Here is a 21152-nt window from a genome sequence, read left to right on the forward strand (position 1 = left end):
CCCTTGCATACATTGCTTCTGTCACTGCTGCTGCGGCTGAGTCTCTTGATGAGGCTTTACAGTTAAGCGACTCCATTGGATGAATATATTTGACAAGCTTATGCTAGCCTATTCCTTTGTTTTCTGATGCCTTGTTCATTTGACTAGACTAACGGCTAAGAATTCTGTTTTTTACTATACTGGCGCGCAGAGCGCTATGGCTTATATCATGGTCAGCTGTCGTGACTTTAATAAATAAGCTACTTAACTTCCCTTCAAGGGGCAGACCCTATTCGGGCCTGGTTTGAAGGAGATTATTGCTTATATCACTGGAGGAAAAGGTCATGCCCTTCCTCAGGATAGGTCTAAATCAAGGGCAAAAAAAAAAGTCTAATTTTCGTACCTTTTAAAAACTTCAGGGCAGGTGTGGCATCCTCTTTCTCTAAGGCAAAACAAGAGGGAATTTTTGCTCAGTCCAAGGCGGTCTGGAGACAATCGGACCTGGAACAAAGATAAGCAGGCCAAGGAGCCTGCTGCTGCCTCTAAGGCAGCATGAAGGAACGGACCCCTATCCGGTAACGGATCCTATAGGGGGCAGACTTTCATTCTTTGCCCAGGTGTGGGCAAGAGATGCCCAGGATCCCTAGGCATTGGAATTTATATCCCAGAGATATCTTCTGGATTTCAAAGATTCCCCCCCAAAAAAAGGGGAGATTTCGCCTTTCACAATTATCTGCAAACCAGATAAAGAAGGAGGCATTCTTACATTGTGTACGAGATCCATCCAGTTCCAAGAGAGGAACAGGGACAGAGTTTTTACTCAAATCTGTTTGTGGTTCCCAAGGAGAGGGAACCTTCAGACCTATTTTGGATCTAAAGATCTTAAACAAATTCCTCAGAATTCCGTCATTTAAGATGGAAACTATTCGTACCATCTTAACTATGATCCAGGAGAGTCAATAGAGGACTACAATGGATTTGAAGGATGCTTATCCTCACATTGTGATGCATAAAGATCACCATCGTTTTTTCAGGTTTGCCTTTCTAGACAGGCATTACCAGTTTGTAGCTCTTTCCTTTGGGATATCTACAGCCCCAAGAATCTTTATGGAGGTTCTGGGGTCGCTTTGGCGGTCCTTAGACCGCGGGGCATAGAAGTGGCCCCTTATTTAGACGACATCCTGATACAGGCGTCAAACATCCAAATTGCCCAGTCTCATACGGACGTAGTACTGGCATTTCTGAGATCACATGGGTGGAAAGTGAACAAGGAAAGAGTTCTCTATCCCCAATCTCAAGGGTTTCCCTCCTAGGGACTCTGATAGATTCTGTAGAAATGAAAATTTACCTGACGGAGTCCAGGTTGTCAAAGTTTCTAAATTTCTGCCGTGTTTTTTTTTGTTTTTTTTTCATCCCATCCGCGCCCTTCGGTGGCTCAGTACATGAATGAAATCGGCTTAATGGTAGCGGCAAGGGACATAGTACCGTTTGCACGTCTACATTTCAGACCGCTGCAACTATGCATGCTCAGTCAGAGGAACGGGGATTACACAGATTTGTCCCCCTGTTAAACCTGGATCAAGAGACCAGAGATTCTCTTCTCTGGTGACTATGTCGGGTCCATCTGTCCAAGTATGACCTTCCGCAGGTCAGATGGGACAATTGTTACAATAGATGCCAGCCTTTTAGGTTGGGATGCAGTCTGGAACTCCCTGAAGGCTCAGGGATAGTGGACTTAGGAGGAGACCCTCCTTCTAATAAATATTCTGGAACTGGGAGTGATATTCCATGCTCTTCAGACTTGGCCTCAGTTAGCAACTCTGAGGTACATCATACTCAGTCGGACAATATACACGACTGTGGCTTACATCAGCCATCAAGGGGGAACAGAAGTTCCCTAGCGATGTTAGAAGTCTTACAATAATTCACTGGACAGAGACTCACTCTTGTCTATCAGCTATCCATATCCCAGGTGTTGAGAACTGGGAGGTGGATTTTCTAAGTCGTCAGACTTTTCTTCCGGGGGAGTGGGATTTCCTCCGGTGGTCAAGACCAAGCAGGAGAGGGCTTTGGTGTTTTTGACAGCGCCTGCGTAGCCACGCAGGACCTGGTATGCAGATCTGGTGGACATGTCATCCTTTCCATCACGGTCTCTGCTTCAGAGACAGGTCCCTCTACCTCAGGGTCCTTTCAACCATCTAAATAGAATCAATCTGAGATGGACTGCCTGGAGACTGAACGCTTGATGTTATCAAAGCATGGCTTCTCCGAGTCAGTCATTGATACCTTAATACAGACATGAAAGCCTGTCTATAGGAAAATTGAACATAGATATGGTGTAAATATCTGATTGTTATGAATCCAAGGGTTACTCATGGAGTAAAGTCTGGATTCCCAGGATATTATCTTTTCTCCAAGATGTTTTTGAGAAAAGGGTTGTCAGCTAATTCCTTAAAAGGGGACAGATTTTTACTCTGTCTATTTTTTTGCACAAGCGTCTGGCAGGTATTCTAGACGTTCAGGCATTTGGTCAGGCTTTGGTTAGATCCAAGCCTGTGTTTAAAACTGTTGCTCCGCCATGGAGCTTAAACCTGATTCTTAAGGTTCTTCAAGAATTTCCGTTTGAACCTTTTTTGTTCCATAGATATCAATCTTTATCTTGGAAAGTTCCTTTTGGGTAGCTAATTCCTCGACTCGTAGAGTCTCCAAGTTATCTGTGTTACAATGTGATTCTCCTTATCTGGTCCTTCGTACGGATAAGGTAGTCCTGCGTACCAACCTGGGTTTTTTCCTAAGGTGGTATCTAACAAGTACATCACTCAAGAGATAGTTGTTCCATGCTTGTATCCTAATCCTTCCTCAAAGAAGGAACGTCTATTACACAATATTGGACGTGGTTTGTGCTTTAAAGTTTTACTTACAAGCTACTACAGTTTTCATCAAACGTTCACCTTGTTTGTTGTCTATTCTGGACAGAGGAGAGGTCAAAAGACTTCAGCAGCCTCTCTGTCTTTTTGGTTAAAAAGCATAATTCATTTAGCTTATGAGACTGCTGGACAGCAGCCTCCTGAAGGGATTACAGCTCATTCTACTAGAGCTGTGGTTTTCACTTGGGCCTTTTTTAAATGTGGCTTCTGTTGAACAGATTTACAAGACGGAGTCTTGGTCTGCGCTTCATACTTTTCAAATTTAACAAATTTGATACCTTGCTTCTTCGGAGGCTATTTTTGGGAGAAAGGGTTTTTTACAGGCAGTGGTAACTTCCGTTTAAGTACCTGCCTTGTCCCTCCCATCATCCGTGTACTTTAGCTTTGGTATTGGTATTCCATAAGTAATGGATGATCCGTGGACTGGATACACTTAACAAGAGAAAACATAATTTATGCTTACCTGATAAATTTATTTCTCTTGTAGTGTATCCAGTCCACGGCCCGCCCTGTCACTTTAAGGCAGGTAATTTTTTCATTTGAACTACAGTCACCACTGCACCCTATGGTTTTTCCTTTCTCTGCATGTTTTCGGTCGAATGACTGAATATGGCAGTTAGGGGAGGAGCTATATAGCAGCTTTGCTGTGGGTGGACTCTTGCAGCTTCCTGTTGGGAAGGAGAATATATTCCATAAGTAATGGATGATCCGTGGACTGGATACACTACAAGAGAAATAAATTTATCAGGTAAGCATAAATTATGTTTTTTGTCTATAAAATGACTAATTATTGATATAAATACTTTAGAGCCTTATTTCTGCCCTTGCTTCTGGGTGCAGTAATTTTTGGATAAACCAACGATCTTAAGTAAAATTTTGAGAAAATTTAACGTTATTTGAGCATTTTGGAAAAATTGTTCACTTTTTCTTTTCTTAAAGGCGCAGTACACGTTTTTTCTAAAGTTTATTTGTATGCAATAAATAAGTGTTTAAACAACTTTTGTGGTTATACTAGTCTGTTCAACATGTCTAACATTGAGGATTCTCATTGTTCTATGTGTTTAGAAGCTATTGTGCAACCCCCTCTAACATTGTGTAACTCTTGTACTGAAAGAGCCTTACGTTGTAAAGACCATATATTAGGTCAAGAAAGTGTGTCTAAGGATGATTCTCAGTCTGAAGAGAATCAGGATATGCCATCCAATTCTCCCCAAGTGTCACAACCTTTAACGCCCACACAAGCGACGCCAAGTACTTCTAGTGCGTCTAATTCTTTTACTCTGCAGGAGATGGCTGCAGTTATGTCAACTACCCTTACAGAGGTATTGTCTAAATTACCAGTGTTGCAGGGTAAACGCAGTAGGTCAGGTATTAATGTAAATACTGAATCCTCTGATGCTTTATTAGCTATTTCCGATGTTCCCTCACTGTGCTCTGAGTTGGGGATCAGGGAATTACTGTCTGAGGGTGAAATTTCAGATTCAGGGAATGTTTTACCTCAGACAGATTTGGACGCTATGTCATTTAAATTTAAGCTTGAACACCTCCGCCTGTTACTTAGGGAGGTTTTAGCGACTCTGGATGATTGTGACCCTATTGTGATTCCTCCAGAGAAATTGTGTAAAATGGATAAATATCTGGAAGTTCCTACTTACACTGATGTTTTTCCGGTTCCTAAGGGAATTTCAAAAATTATAAGAAAGCAATGGGATAGACCAGGTATACAGTTTTCTCCCCCTCCTAATTTTAAGAAAATGTTTCCCATATCTGATACCATTCGGGACTCATGGCACACGGTCCCTAAGGTAGAGGGAGCTATATCTACCCTAGCTAAGCGTACTACTATACCCATTGAGGATATTTGTGCTTTCAAAGACCCTATGGATACGAAATTAGAGGGTCTACTAAAGAAATTATTTGTTAATCAGGAGTTTCTTTTACAACCTATGGCTTGCATTGTTCCAGTAACTACTGCAGCAGCTTTTTGGTTTGAGGCTCTAGAAGAGTCTCTTAAGGTTGAGACTCCATTAGATGACATCTTTGATAGAACTAAGGCTCTCAAGCTAGCTAATTCTTTTATTACTGATGCCGCTTTTCAAATTGCTAAATTAGCGGCAAAGAATGCAGGATTTGCTATTTTAGCACGTAGAGCATTGTGGCTCAAATCTTGGTCTGCTGATGTGTCATCAAAACATAAGCTTTTAGCTATTCCCTTTAAAGGTAAGACCCTTTTTGGGCCAGAATTGGAGGAAATCATTTCTGATATTACAGGAGGTAAAGGCCATGCCCTACCTCAGGATAAGTCAGTTAAAATGAGGGGTAAACAGAATAATTTTCGTTCCTTTCGGAACTTTAAAGGAGGACCCCCCGCTTCTTCTTCTTCCACAATGCAGGAAGGGAATTTTACCCAATCTAAGTCAGTCTGGAGACCCAATCAGAACTGGAATAAGGGTAAACAATCCAAAATGCCCGCTGCTGCTCCTAAGACAGCATGAAGGGGCGGCCCCCGATCCGGGACCGGATCTAGTAAGGGGCAGACTCTCTTTCTTTGCTCAGGCTTGGGCAAGAGATGTTCAGGATCCCTGGGCACTTGAAATAGTGACCCATGGTAATCAATTGGAATTCAAGGACTTTCTCCCAAGAGGGAGATTTCATCTTTCAAAGTTATCTGCAAACCAAATAAAAAGAGAGGCGTTCTGACGCTGTGTAAAGACCTTTTTACTATGGGAGTAATTTGTCCAGTTCCAAAATTGGAACAGGGACAGGGGTTTTGCTCAAACCTATTTGTGGTTCCCAAAAAAGAGGGAACGTTCAGACCCATCTTAGACCTCAAGTGTCTAAACAAATTTCTAAGAGTTCCATCATTCAAGATGGAGACAATACAAACAATTTTACCATTGATCCAGGAGGGTCAATATATGACTACCGTGGACTTGAAGGATGCTTACCTTCATATTCCAATCCACAAGGATCATAATCAGTTTCTAAGGTTTGCCTTCTTGGACAAACATTATCAGTTCGTGGCTCTTCCCTTCGGGTTGGCCACAGCACCCAGATTCTTCACAAAGGTTCTAGGGTCTCTTTTGGCGGTTCTCAGACAGCGAGGCATAGCGGTGGCTCCTTATCTGGACGATATTCTGATTCAGGCGTCAACTTATCATCTGACAAAATCTTGTCTTTTCTGAGAACTCACGGCTGGAAGGTGAACATAGAGAAGAGTTCACTTGTCCCACAGACAAGGGTTCCTTTCTTGGGAACTCTGATAGACTCGGTAGCCATGAAAATATTTTCAAAGATTCTAAATACTTGCCTTGCACTTCAGTCCATTCCTCGGCCATCAGTGGCTCAGTGTATGGAGGTAATTGGATTAATGGTAGCGGCAATGGACATCGTTTTGCTCGCTTTCATCTCAGACCACTGCAACTGTGCATGCTCGGACAGTGGAATGGGGATTATGCAGACTTATCTCCTAAGATAAATCTGGATCAAGAGACCAGAAACTTTCTTCTTTGGTGGTTGTCGCCGGATCATCTGTCCCAAGGGACTTGTTTCCACAGACCCTCGTGGGTGATAGTGACAATGGATGCCAGCCTTTTGGGCTGGGGTGCAGTTTGGAACTCTCTGAAGGCTCAGGGTGTTTGGACTCAAGTGGAGTCTCTACTTCCAGTCAATATTCTGGAACTGAGAGCAATATTCAATGAGCTTCAGACGTGGCCTCAGTTGGCTTCGACCAAATTCATCAGGTTCCAGTCGGACAACATTACGACTGTTGCATATATCAATCATCAGGGGGGAACAAGGAGTTCCTTAGCGATGATAGAAGTATCCAAGATAATCCGTTGGGAGGAGGCCCACTCTTGTCATCTGTCAGCGATCTACATCCCAGGAGTAGAGAACTGGGAAGCGGATTTTCTAAGTCGACAGACTTTTCATCCGGGGGAGTGGGAACTTCACCCGGAGGTATTTGCCTCATTGATTCTCAGATGGGGCAGACCAGAATTGGATTTGATGGCATCTCAACAAAATGCCAAGCTTCCAAGATACGGATCCCGGTCAAGGGATCCTCAAGCCGAACTGATAGATGCCTTGGCAGTGCCTTGGTTGCTCAGCCTAGCTTATGTGTTTCCACCATTTCCTCTCCTCCCACGCGTGATTGCTCGAATCAAACGGGAGAGAGCACCAGTGATCCTGATAGCGCCTGCATGGCCACGCAGGACTTGGTATGCAGATCTAGTGGACATGTCCTCTCTGCCACCGTGAAAACTTCCATTGAGACAGGACCTTCTCATTCAAGGTCCTTTCCAACATCCAAATCTAATTTATCTGCAGTTGACTGCATGGAGATTGAACACTTGATTTTATCGAAGCGAGGATTCTCTGATTCGGTCATCAATACTTTGATACAGGCCAGAAAGCCTGTCACTAGAAAAATCTATCATAAGATATGGCGTAAATATCTTTTTTGGTGTGAATCCAAGGGTTACTCATGGAGTAAAGTTAGGATTCCTAGGATTCTGTCTTTTCTCCAAGAAGGATTGGAGAAAGGGTTATCAGCAAGTTCCTTAAAGGGACAAATTTCAGCTTTGTCAATTCTGTTTCACAAACGTTTGGCAAATGTGCCAGATGTTCAGTCTTTTTATCAGGCTCTATCTAGAATTAAGCCTGTATATAGACCCATTACTCCTCCCTGGAGTTTGAATTTAGTTCTTTGAGTTCTTCAAGGGGTTCCGTTTGAACCCATGCATTCCATGGATATCAAATTGTTATCTTGGAAAGTTCTATTTTTAGTTGCCATTTCTTCTGCTCGCAGAGTTTCTGAGCTTTCTGCACTGCAGTGTGATTCCCCTTATCTTATTTTTCATTCTGATAAGGTGGTGTTTCGTACCAAACCTGGATTCCTTCCTAAGGTTGTTTCAAATAAGAATATTAATAAGGAAATTGTTGTTCCTTCCTTGTGTCCTAACCCGTCTTCTAAGAAGGAGCGTATGTTGCATAATTTGGATGTGGTCTGTGCCTTAAAGTTTTACTTACAGACAACTAAGGATTTCCGTCAATCATCTTCATTATTCATTGTTTATTCTGGAAAGCATAGGGGTCAGAAAGCTACGGCTACCTCTCTTTCTTTTGGCTGAGGAGTATCATCCGCCTGGCATATGAGACTGCTGGACAGCAGCCTCCTAAAATTACGGCTCATTCTACTAGGGCTGTGGCTTCCACATGGACTTTTAGAAATGATGCTTCTGTTGAACAGATTTGTAAGGCTGCGACTTGGTCGTCCCTTCACACTTTTTCCAAATTTTCCAAATTTGATGCTTTTGCTTCTTCTGAGGCTATTTTTGGGAGAAAGGTTCTTCAAGCAGTGGTGCCTTCTGTTTAGGTTCCTGTCTTGTCCCTCCCTTTCATCCGTGTCCTATTGCTTTGGTATTGGTTTCCCACAAGTAAGGATGAAATCCGTGGACTCGTCATATCTTTGTAAAAGGAAAGTAAATTTATGCTTACCTGATAAATTACTTTCTTTTACTATATGACGAGTCCACGGCCCACCCTGTTCTTTTTAAGAAAGTTTTTCTTTATATTTTTTGTAAACTTCAGTCACCTCTGCACCTTTTAACCTTTCCTATTTCTCTTCCTATACCTTCGGCCGAATGACTGAGGGTGGAGGGGAAGGGGAGGGGCTATATATACAGCTCTGCTGTGGTGCTCTTTGCCACTTCCTGTTAGCAGGAGGTTAATATCCCACAAGATTGGATGAAATCCGTGGACTCGTCATATCGTAAAAGAAATTAATTTATCAGGTAAGCATATATTTACTTTTTTGTATAGAGCACAATTATTCCAATTCCTTTGTTGATGCTTTTTTACTCCTTTCTTTATCACCCCACTTCTTGGCTATTCGTTAAACTGAATTGTGGGTGTGGTGAGGGTGTGTTTGTAGGCATTTTGAGGTTTGGGAAACTTTGCCCCTCCTGGTAGGATTGTATATCCCATATGTCACTAGCTCATGGACTCTTGCCAATATGAAAGAAATGAATGTATCAGGTAAATTCTTACATAAATTATGTTTTTTTATATTCTACCACTTTGATGTATTTGCTTCTTCTAAAGCGACTTTTGGTAGGAAAGTCCTTCGGGCAACAAATGTTTGTACATTAGGTGCCTGCCTTTATAAAAAAAATAAAAAAAAAAATGTTATCCCACCAAAATTAGGAGTAATGACTCGTGGACTCTCATCACCTTATGAAGAAAAACATAATGTATGCTTACCTGATAAATTAAAGGGACAGTCTACTCTAGAATTTTTATTGCTTAAAAGAAAGATAGACACTTTATTTCCTATTCCACTGTTTTGCATAACAAACATGGTTGTATTAATATATTTTTTTACCTCTGTAATTACCTTGTATCTAAGCATCTGCAGACTGCTTCCTTATTTCAGTTATTTTGACAGACTTGCATTTTAGCCAATGAGTGCTAGTCCTAGGTAACTTCATGGTAGTGAGCACAATGTTATCTATATGGCACACACGAACTAGCACAGTCTAGTTGTAATCATGTCAAAATGCACTGAGATAAGAGTTGGCCTTCAATAACTTAGAAATAAGCATATGAGCCTACCTAGGTTTAGCTTTCAACAAAGAATACCAAGAGAACAAAGCGAATTTGATAATAAAAGTTTAAAGTTGTTTAAAATACAATACGATTCTTTGTTCACAAATTTTTCATAATAGTTTTTTTTTTTCTTGTGGCAGTTTCTAGTTTGCACTTAATTTTCCCTGCTTTGTCCTTTCCTACCTTTCTACTTCACCTTGCTTGGCTATAGGTAAGACTAGCAGAGAGGTGGGAGAGATTAAGTTAATTGATTTGCAGTTTTGGTAATCTTTGCCTCCTCCTAGAACAGGAGTTGAATCCCAGGAGTAATGTCTCATGGATTTTCACCACCATGAAATACATTTCATTTACCATGTAAGCATACATTTTAGTTTCTTTTTTTCTGCTGAAGCCAAATAATGGAAATTGTATTCACACAATCATAGTGGCAAGCCCTGTTTCTTTCATATAATTGGCAAGAGTCCATGAGCTAGTGACGTATGGGATATACAATCCTACCAGAAGTAAGTTTGTGCTTAGATTCTACGTTGATATGCACTTCTCAGCATTTTGAAGCCCGATTCCTCTCAGAGTACAGTGAATGTCAGAGGGATGTGAAGGGAGTATCACCTATTGAATGCAATGGTTTTCCTCACGGGAGATCTATTTCATAGGTTCTATGTTATCGGTCGTAGAGATTCATCTCCTACCTCCCTTATTCAGATCGACAATATACTCTCATATTCCATTACCTCTACTGATAACTGTTTCAGTACTGGTTTGGCTATCTGCTATATGTGGATGGGTGTCTTTTGGTAAGTATGTTTTCATTACTTAAGACACTCTCAGCTATGGTTTGGCACTTTATGTATTAATATAAAGTTCTAAATATATGTATTGTACTTATATTTGCCATGAGTCAGGTTTATGTATATTTCCTTTTGCAGTTTCATATTTGGGAAAAGCATTTTTTAGGGAAAAAAAATGTCTTACCTGGGGTATAGTCTTTTTTCAAATTGACTGTTTTTCATTAAATTTCGCGGGCAAAATTAGGCTCGCGAGGGCGCAAAATGCCAAAGTATATTGCGTCATTCTTGGAGCAAGATTTTTTGGCGCAAAGTTACGTTCGATGACGCAAAATTCATCATTTCCGGCGTCTTAGTTGACGCCGAGTTCCTTTCACAAGGTTGAGTCTTCAATGACGCGAGTATATCATTTCCGGATGTTGTTAGCGCCAAAAAATGTTCTGTTTGCATTGTGCGTCATACTTGGCACCAAATATTTTCATTATTTAAAACCCCATTCCTATATGCCTCTTGCCTTTTTCTCTATCAGAGGGGTATGCTGTTTGCATTTTTTTCTCATTCCTGAAAATGCCATATAAGGAAATTGATAATTTTACTTTATATGTTGTTTTTTTCTCTTACATTTGCAAGATGTGTCAATTTGATCCCGTCTCAGAAACCACTGTTGGAACCCTGCTGCCTGATAACAGTTCTACCAAAGCTAAGTGCATTTGTTGTAAATTTGTGGAGATTATATCTCCAGCTGTGGTATGTAATAGTTGTCATGATAATCTTTTACATGCAGAGAATGTGTCCATCAGTAATAGTACATTGCCTGTTGTTCCTTCAACATCTAATGTACAAGATATACCTGTGAATTAAAAAGATTTTATTGCTGATGTAATTCAGAAGGCTTTGTCTGTCATCCTGCCTTCTAATAAACGTAAAAAGCTCTTTTAAAACTTCTCCTAAAGTTGATGAAATTTCAAATGACCGTCAACATACTGAATTATCCTCCTCTGACGAGGATCTATCTGATTCAGAAGATCCTTCCTCAGATATTGACACTGACAAATCTACTTATTTATTTAAAATGGAGTATATTTGTTCTTTGTTAAAAGAAGCGTTGATTACATTGGATATTGAGGAAACTAGTCCTCCTGATGATAAAACTAGTAGACGTTTAAATTCTGTTTATAAACCTCCTGTGGTTACTCCAGAGGTTTTTCCAGTTCCTGATGCTATTTCTGATATGATTTCTAAGGAATGGAATAGGCCTGGTACTTCTTTTATTCCTTCTTCAAGGTTTAAAAAATTGTATCCTTTGCCAGCAGTTAGATTGGAGTTTTGGGAAAAGATCCCCAAAGTTGATGGGGCTATTTCTACTCTTGCTAAACATACTACTATTCCTATAAAATATAGTACTTCTTTTGAAGATCCTTTAGATAGGAAACTTGAACCCTATCTAAGGAAAGCCTATTTATATTCTGGTCGTCTGCTCAGACCTGCAATTTCTTTGGCTGATGTTGCAGCTGCATCAACTTTTTGGTTGGAAACCTTAGCGCAACAGGAAATGGATACTGATATGTCTAGCATTGTTAGCTTGCTTCAGCATGCTAATCATTTTATTTGTGATGCCATTTTTGATATCATCAAAATTGATGTTAAATCTATGTCTTTAGCTATTTTAGCCAGAAGAGCTTTGTGGCTTAAATCTTGGAATGCTGATATGGTATCTAAGTCTAGATTACTATATCCTTCTTTCCAAGGTAATAAGTTATTTGGTTCTCAGTTGGATTCAGTTAATTCAGCTGTCACTGGGGGGAAGGGAGTTTTTTGCCTCAGGATAAAAGACCTAATGGTAAATCTAAAGCTTCTAACCGTTTTCGTTCCTTTCGACAAAATAAGGAACAGAAACCTAATCCTTCCCCCAAAGAATCTGGTTCGAATTGGAAACCTTCAAGTTGGAGTAAATCCAAATTATTTAAGAAATCAAAGCCAGCCCCCAAGTCTGCATGAAGGTGCGGCCCTCATTCCAGCTCAGCTGGTAGGAGGCTGATTAAGATTCTTCCAAAATATTTGGGCAGATTCTGTCCAAAATCAATGGATTCAGAGTATTGTCTCTCACGGGTACCGAATAGGATTCAGAGTAAGACCTCCTGTGAGAAGATTTTTCCTCTCGCGCATCCCAGCAAATCCAGTAAAGGCTCAGGCTTTTCTGAAGTGTGTTTCAGACCTGGAGCTTTCAGGGGTAATCATACCAGTTCCGTTTCAGGAACAGAGTCTGGGGTTTTATTCAAATCTATTCATTGTCCCAAAGAAAGACAATTCATTCAGGCCAGTTCTCGATCTGAAAATTTTGAATCGTTATGTAAGAGTGCCAACTTTCAAAATGGTGACTATAAGGACTATTCTGCCTTTTGTTCAGCAAGGGCATTATATGTCCACAATAGACTTACAGGATGCATATCTTTATATTCCGATTCATCCAGATCATTATCAGTTTCTGAGATTCTCTTTTCTAGACAAGCATTTCCAATTTGTCGCTCTTCCATTTGGCCTAGCAACAGTTCTAAGAATCTTTTTAAAAGTTCTCGGTGCCCTAATTTTCTGTAATCAGGGAACGGGGTATTGCGGTGTTTCCTTATTTGGACAATATCTTGGTACTAGCTCAGTCTTTACATTCTGCAGAATTTCACACGAATCAACTAGTGTTGTTTCTTCAAAGACTTGGTTGGAGGATCAATTTACCAAAAAGTTATTTGATTGCTCAGACAAGGTTCACATTTTTAGGTTTCCAGATAGATTCAGTGTCCATGACTCTGTCTCTAACAGACAAGAGATTAAAATTGGTTTCAGTTTGTCGGAACCTTCAGTCTCAATCATTCCCTTCAGTAGCTATGTGCATGGAAGTTTTAGGTCTTATGACTGCAGCATCAGACGCGATCCCCTTTGCTTGTTTTCACATGAGACCTCTACAGCTTTGTATGCTGAACCAGTGGTGCAGGGATTATACAAAGATATCACAATTAATATCCTTAAATCCCAACGTTCGACTATCTCTGACTTGGTGGTTAGATCACCATCGTATAGTTCTAGGGGCTTCTTTTGTTCGTCCATCCTGGACTGTAATCACAACAGATGCAAGTCTTTCAGGTTGGGGAGCTGTCTGGGGATCTCTGACAGCACAAGGGGTTTGGAAATCTCAAGAGGCGAGATTACCAATCAATATTTTGGAACTCCGGGCAATTTTCAGGGCTCCTCAGGTTTTGGCCTCTGTTGAAGAGAGAATTGTTCATTTGTTTTCAGACAGACAATATCACATCTGTGGCATATGTCAATCATCAGGGTGGGACTCACAGTCCCCAAGTTATGAAATAAGTATCTCGGATACTTGCTTGGGCGGAATCCAGCTCCTGTCTAATTTCTGAGGTTCATATCCCAGGTATAGACAATTGGGAAGCAAATTATCTCAGCCGTCAGACTTTACATTCTTAGATGGTTTAGATGTGGGGTCTTCCTGAAATAGATCTGATGGCTTCTCATCTAAACAAGAAACTTTCCGGCTACCTGTCCAGGTCCAGGGATCCTCAGGCAGAAGCAGTGGATGTGTTGACAGTTCCTTGGTGTTACTAACCTGCTTATATTTTCCCGCCTCTAGTTCTTCCAAGAGTGTTCTCCAAAAACATCATGGAACAATCATTTGTGTTGCTGGTAGCTCCAGCATGGCCTCACAGATTTTGGTATGCGGATCTTGTTTGAATGTCCAGTTGCCAACATTGGCCACTTCCATTAAGGCTAGACCTTCTATCTCAAGGTCCGTTTTCCCATCAGGATCTCAAATCATTAAATTTGAAGGTATGGAAATTGAACGCCTAGTGCTTAGTCATAGAGGTTTCTCTGACCCAGTGATTAATACTATGTTACAGGCTCGTAAATCTGTTTCTAGGAAGATTTATTATCAAGTTTGGAAGTCTTATATTTCATGGTGTTCTTCTCATAAATTCTCTTGGCATTCTTTTAGAATTCCTAGAATTTTACAGTTTCTTCAGGATAGTTTGTATAAGGGTTTGTCTGCAAGTTCCTTGAAGGGACAAATCTCTGCTCTTTCTGTTTTATTTCACAGAAAGATTGCTAAGCTTTCTGATTTTCACTGTTTTGTACAGGCTTTGGTCCGTATCAAGCCTGTCATTAAATCAATCTCTCCTCCTTGGAGTCTTAATTTGGTTTTGAAGGCTTTACAGGCTCCTCCGTTGAGCCTATGCATTCTTTGGACATTAAACTACTTTCTTGGAAAGTGTTGTTGCTTTTGGCCATCTCTTCTGCTAGAAGAGTTTCTGAATTATCTGCTCGCTCTTGTGAATCTCCTTTTCTGATTTTTCATCAGGATAAATTCTTAGCTAAGGTTATGAATTCTAACAACCTTTAATAGAGAAATTGTTGTCCCTTCTTTGTGTCCTAATTCTAAGAATTCTTTGGAGAGATCCTTACATTCTTTGGATGTGGTAAGAGCTTTGAAATATTATGTTGAAGCTACTAAAGATTTCAGGAAGACTTCTAGTCTATTTCTTTCATGTAATTAGCAAGAGTCCATGAGCTAGTGACGTATGGGATATACATTCCTACCAGGAGGGGCAAAGTTTCCCAAACCTTAAAATGCCTATAAATACACCCCTCACCACACCCACAATTTAGTTTTTACAAACTTTGCCTCCCATGGAGGTGGTGAAGTAAGTTTGTGCTAGATTCTTCGTTGATATGCGCTTTGCAGCAGGCTGGAGCCCGGTTTTCCTCTCAGTGTGCAGTGAATGTCAGAGGGATGTGAAGAGAGTATTGCCTTTTTGAATTCAATGATCTCCTTTTACGGGGTCTATTTCATAGGTTCTCTGTTATCGGTCGTAGAGATTCATCTCTTACCTCCCTTTTCAGATCGACGATATACTCTTATATATACCATTTCCTCTACTGATTCTCGTTTCAGTACTGGTTTGGCTTTCTACTATATGTAGATGAGTGTCCTGGGGTAAGTAAGTCTTATTTTCTGTGACATTCTAAGCTATGGTTGGGCACTTTTATATAAAGTTCTAAATATATGTGTTTAAACATTTATTTGCCTTGATTCAGGATGTTCAATATTCCTTATTTCAGACAGTCAGTTTCATTATTTGGGATAATGCATTTGAATATTACAGTTTTCTTTCCTTTAAAATTTGACTTTTTTTCCTGTGGGCTGTTAGGCTCGCGGGGGCTGAAAATGCTTCATTTTATTGCATCATTCTTGGCGCGGACTTTCTTGGCGCAAAAATTTTCTTGTCATTTCCGCCGTCATACGTGTCGCCGGAAGTTGCGTCATTTTTTTGACTTTTTGCGCCAGAACATGTCAGCGTTACCGGATGTGGCGTCATTTTTGGCGCTAAAAGCATTTAGGCGCCAAATAATGTGGGCGGCTTTTTTGGCGCTAAAAAATTCGAGCGTCATTGTTGTCTCCACAATATTTAAGTCTCATTGTTTATTGCTTCTGGTTGCTAGAAGCTTGTTCATTGGCATTTTTTTCCCATTCCTGAAACTGTCATTTAAGGAATTTGATCAATTTTGCTTTATATGTTGTTTTTTCTCTTACATATTGCAAGATGTCTCAGATTGACCCTGAATCAGAAGCCACTTCTGGAAAAACGCTTAACTGAGTTTCAGTTCTACCAAAGCTAAGTTCATTTATTTTAATTGTTATAAATGTTTATCTTTAGCTATGGTTTGTAATAAGTTATTATGATATACTTTTACATGCAGAATCCATTAGTATTTATGCTTTATATATTGCCATTCTTACATCTTATGTACAAGAAATATTTAGAAGATTTATAAGAAATATTTTTCTGATTCTATTTTAAAGGCTTTGTCTGACTTCGTGCCTTCTAATAAAAAATTTTAGGTCTTTTTTTTACTTCTTTTTTAATTATTGAAGTTTCAAATGACCAACAACATACTGATTTATCCTTCTCTGATGATGTTTTTTCTCTTTCAGAATTTTCTTCATCAGATATTGACACTAACAAATCTACTTTTTTTATTATTTTTTTATTAAAGTACATTTGTTCTTTGTTGAAAAGGTGTTGATTATTTTGGATATTAAGGTAACTAGTTCTTTAAAACTAGCTGACACTATTTCTGCCTATTCTTCTGTGTTTTCAGAGGTTTTCTTTCCAATTCCCCATACTAGGGAATGGAATAGGCTGAGAATTTTCTTTTTTTCCTTTTTCAGAGGTTTTAAACTATATTCTTTGCCAGCAGTTAAATTCAATTTGGAGGGTTCTCCAATTTATTGGGGTTATCTCTACTCCTACTAATTATGCTATTGTTTCTATAGCAAAATAGTATTTATTTTCCTTTAGATGGTTGTATCTTATTTATGGAAAATTATTTAGTTTCAGGTACTTTTCTTGGTCCTGTGATTTATTTGGATATTGCAATTGCTTCATTTTTGTTCTGTTTACTTTAAGATCAAGTATCAGATTATGATTTATTTTAGCATTGTTAAGGGACAACATTTACTAGGTGCTGTTGCATTTTTCTTGTTGTTTTGCATTTATTGATTATGCAAGTCCACTGTATTGACTGTTCCTTTAAACTGGACTATCATGCTAATAATTTCATTTGTGTCTTCATTTTATTGAATATTTTCGCAAATGAGGGTTAATCTATGTCTTAAGCTTTTTTTAGCTAGAAGAATTTTGTGATTTTTTTTTAAAAAAATCAATAAAAAAAAATCCATATTTCTTTTGTTCTAAGATAAATCAATTATTTGTTTTATAATTGGATTAAATTCTTAACTGTTATTCAGGGCTTCAAGATTGAGTTCTAAGACTAAAACTTTAAGCTTATACAAGTTTGGTTGTTCTTATTAAGGAACAAATTCCTGAATTCTTTCCCAAGTAACATGTTTATAATTGGAAATTTTTCAGTTCGAAATCAGCTCCCTAATATTGCGATGTACGTGCCGTATTCCAGCTTGGCTGGCAAGGGGCAGGTTAAGACTTTTTTTAAATTTATTTGGTTCTATTCGGTCCAAATTTCTTTGATTTTATTCCAGTAAGGCTAACAGTTTTTTTAAGTGTGTTTCGGTCCTATATATTTTGGGTACTGTTGAAGCATGGCTGGGCACCCATGGGGTTCAAGCGCTGCTCAGACCTGGAATCTTCTGGGGTATTTCTTCCAGTTCCATTTTTAGGAACTGTGTTTTGGAGTTTTATTCAACCTATTCTGCCTTTTTGGTCAGTGATAGCATTATTTGTTTTCATTAGATACAATAAATGCATATTTTCATTTTTCTGTTTTCATTCAGATTATTTTCTGAGGATGCCGAATCTCATATGATTCACTTGCTCTTCAAGACATAGTTAGAGGATCTTTTTTCAAAAGCTCTTGATTCCTCACACAAGGGTCACCTTTTTTAGGTTTCCAGATATTTGTGTCTCTGTCTTTGTCTCTATCAGACAAGGGACAATTTTATTGTGTTCCGTTTGTCGGTACCTTTAGTCTCTATTTTTCCTTCAGTTGCTATATATGCATAGAAGTTTTAGGTCTTATGGCCACAGCATTGGATTTAATTCCCTTTGCTCATTTTCAATAGAAAGAGCCTTTTCAGTCTTTTATGCTGAATTATGGTGCAGAGATTCTAGGATTTTGGATTTTTAATTTTCGAATCCTAATATTTATCTCTCTTGATTTGGTGGTTAAGATCACCATCTTTTAGTCTACAGGTCTCTTCGTTTCTTTCAACCTGGACCATGATCTCTACAGATGTGAGTCTTTTTGGTTGGGAGGCTGTCTGAGGATCTCTGTCAGCACAAGGGGTTTGGAAATCTCAGGAGGCGAGATTACCATTTGATATTTTAGAACTCCGTGCTTTCTCAGAGTTTTTTCAGTTTGTTTCTTTTTGAAGAAGAGACGTTTAATGTTTTTTAAACAATATCACTATTATGGTGTATGTCAATCATCAGAGTAGGACTATCAGTCCTTAGGCTGTGACAGAAGTGTCTCGGATATTAGCTTGGGCTAAATCCAGCTCCTATCTAAATTCTGTGGTTTTTTTCCCAGGTATAGATATTTGGGAAGCGGATTATCTCTGTTAATCAAGCTTTTCTTCCGGGAGAATGGTCTCTCTTATCCAGATATGTTTTTCATTTCATCTGAATAAAGAACTTCCCAGGGGCCTATTAAGGTCCGGGAATCTTCAGGCGGAAGTAGTGTATGCATTGACATTTCTTTGGAATTATCTTTTTGCCTATTTCTTTCCGCCTCTAGTTCTTCTTTCAAAATTCTTATGGAGTATTTGTTTGTTATGCTGGTAGCTCCAGCATGGCCTCTCAGGTTTTGGTATACGAATCTCATTCAGATGGCCAGTTGCCAACGTTGGACACCTCCGTTTAAACCAGACCTTTTCTTTCTCAAGGCCTTTTTTTCCATCAGGATATCAAATCATTACATTTGAAGGGATGGAGATTGAACGCTTGGTTTTTAGTCATAGAGGTTTTTTTCTGACTCATTGATTAATACTATGTTTCAGGCTCATAAATCTGTCTCTAGAAAGATTTATATTGAGTCTGGAAGACCTACTTTTCTTGACATTCTTTTAAAATTCATAGAATTTTATTATTTTTTCAGGTTGGTTTGGATAAGGTTTTGTCTTCAATTCTTTGTTGGGACAAATCTTTACTCTTTCTGTTCTTTTTACACAGAAAGATTGCTAATCATCCTGATATTCATTGTGTTGTACAGGTTTTGGTCCATATCAAGCCTGTCATTAATTCAATCTCTCCTCTTTGGAGTCTCAATTTGGTGCTGAGGGCTTTACAGGCTCCTCCGTTTGAAACTATGCATTTTCTGAACGTTAAATTACTTTCTTGGAAAAGTATTGTTCCTTTTGGTTATTTCTTCTACTAGAAGAGTTTTTGAGTTATCTGCTCTTTTTTGTGAATATCCTTTTCTGATTTTTCATCAGGTTAAGGCAGTTTTACTTCCTGATATTCATCATTTTTTTCAGGTTTTGATTCGTATCAAACCTGTCATTAAGCCAATTTCTCCTCTTTGGAGTCTTAATTGGGCTCTGAAGGTTTTTCAGGCTCTTCTATTTTGAGCATATGCTTGCTCTGGACATTCATTTCTTTCATGGAAAGTATTGTTCTTTTTGGTCATCTCTTCAGCTAGAACAATTTTTGAATTATCTGTTCTTTCTTGTGAATCTCCTTGTTCTGATTTTCCATCAGGATAAGGTGTTTTTTTGCGGTCCTCATTTCAATTTTCACCTAAGTTGTGAATTCTAACAACTTTAGTGGAGGAATTATTGTCTTTTCCTTGTTTCCTAATCCTAAGAATTCTTTGGTAAGATTCTTACATTCTTTAGGATGTGGTAAGAGTTTTGAAATATTATGTTGAAGCTACTCAGATTTCAGACAGACTTCTAGTCTATTTGTTATCTTTTCTGGTTTTAGGAAGGTCAGAAGGCTTCTGCCTTTTCTTTGGCATCTTGGTTAAGCTTTTGATTCATTATGCTTATTTGGAGTTGGATTATTCCCCGTCTCAGAGGATTACGGCTCATTCTACTAGGTCAGTTTCTACTTCCTGAGCTTTTTAAGAATGAAGCTTCTGTTGGTCAAATTTGCAAAGCAATGACTTGGTCTTCTTTGCATACTTTCACTAAATTCTACCATTTTGATGTTTTTTCTTCTTTAGAAGCAGTTTTTGGTAGAATAGTACTTCAGGCAGCTGTTTCAGTTTGATTCTTCTGCTTATAATTTCAGTTTTTTTCATTTTTAAAATTGAAACTTTTGATTTGGGTAGTGGATTAATTTTTCAGCGGAATTGGCTGTCTTTATTTTATCCCTCCCTCTCTAGTGACTCTTGCGTGGAAGTTCCACATCTTGGGTATTTATATCCCATACGTCACTAGCTTATGGACTCTTGCTAATTACATGAAAGAAAACATAATTTATGTAAGAACTTACCTGATAAATTCATTTCTTTCATATTAGCAAGAGTCCATGAGGCCCACCCTTTTTTGTGGTGGTTATGATTTTTTTGTATAAAGCACAATTATTCCAATTCCTTATTTTTTTGATGCTTTCGCTTTTTTCTTATCACCCCACTTCTTGGCTATTCGTTAAACTAAATTGTGGGTGTGGTGAGGGGTGTATTTATAGGCATTTTAAGGTTTGGGAAACTTTGCCCCTCCTGGTAGGAATGTATATCCCATACGTCACTAGCTCATGGACTCTTGCTAATATGAAAGAAATGAATTTATCAGGTAAGTTCTTACATAAATTATGTTTTTTTATCTTTTCTGGTTCTAGGAAAGGTCAGAAGGCTTCTGCCGTTTCCTTGGCATCTTGGTTAAAGCTTTTGATTCTTCAAGCTTATTTGGAGTCAGGTCAAGCCCTGCCTCAGAGAGTTACAGCTCATTCTACTAGATCAGTCTCTACTTTGTGGGCTTTTAAGAATGAAGCTTTAGTTGATCAGATTTGCAAAGCAGCAACTTGGTCTTCCTTGCATACATTTACTAAATTCTACTGTTTTTATGTATTTGCTTCTTCGGAAGCAGTTTTTGGTAGAAAAGTTTTTCAGGCAGCTATTTCAGTTTGATTCTTCTGCTTATGTTTTAAGTTTTTCTCGTTCATTTATGAGAAAAAACTTATTTTTTTGGTTGTGGATTTAATTTTTTCAGCTGAAAATGGCTGTTTTTATTTTATCCCTCCCTCTCTAGTGACTCTTGTGTGGAGTTCCACATCTTGGGTATTGCTATCCCATACGTCACTAGCTCATGGACTCTTGCCAATTACATGAAAGAAAACATAATTTATGTAATAACTTACCTGATAAA

At 38.8% G+C, this 21152-nt stretch overlaps 1 protein-coding gene across 1 annotated transcript in view; it reads left to right on the top strand.

Annotated features, from left to right (window-relative positions):
• INO80D (INO80 complex subunit D) overlaps positions 1-21152 on the top strand; it is a 395094-nt gene that overhangs the window by 148044 nt on the left and 225898 nt on the right. The gene's annotated exons all lie outside the window — the stretch shown is intronic.

The sequence above is a fragment of the Bombina bombina genome, chromosome 1 (genome assembly GCF_027579735.1).
Source record: "Bombina bombina isolate aBomBom1 chromosome 1, aBomBom1.pri, whole genome shotgun sequence".
NCBI lineage: Eukaryota > Metazoa > Chordata > Amphibia > Anura > Bombinatoridae > Bombina > Bombina bombina.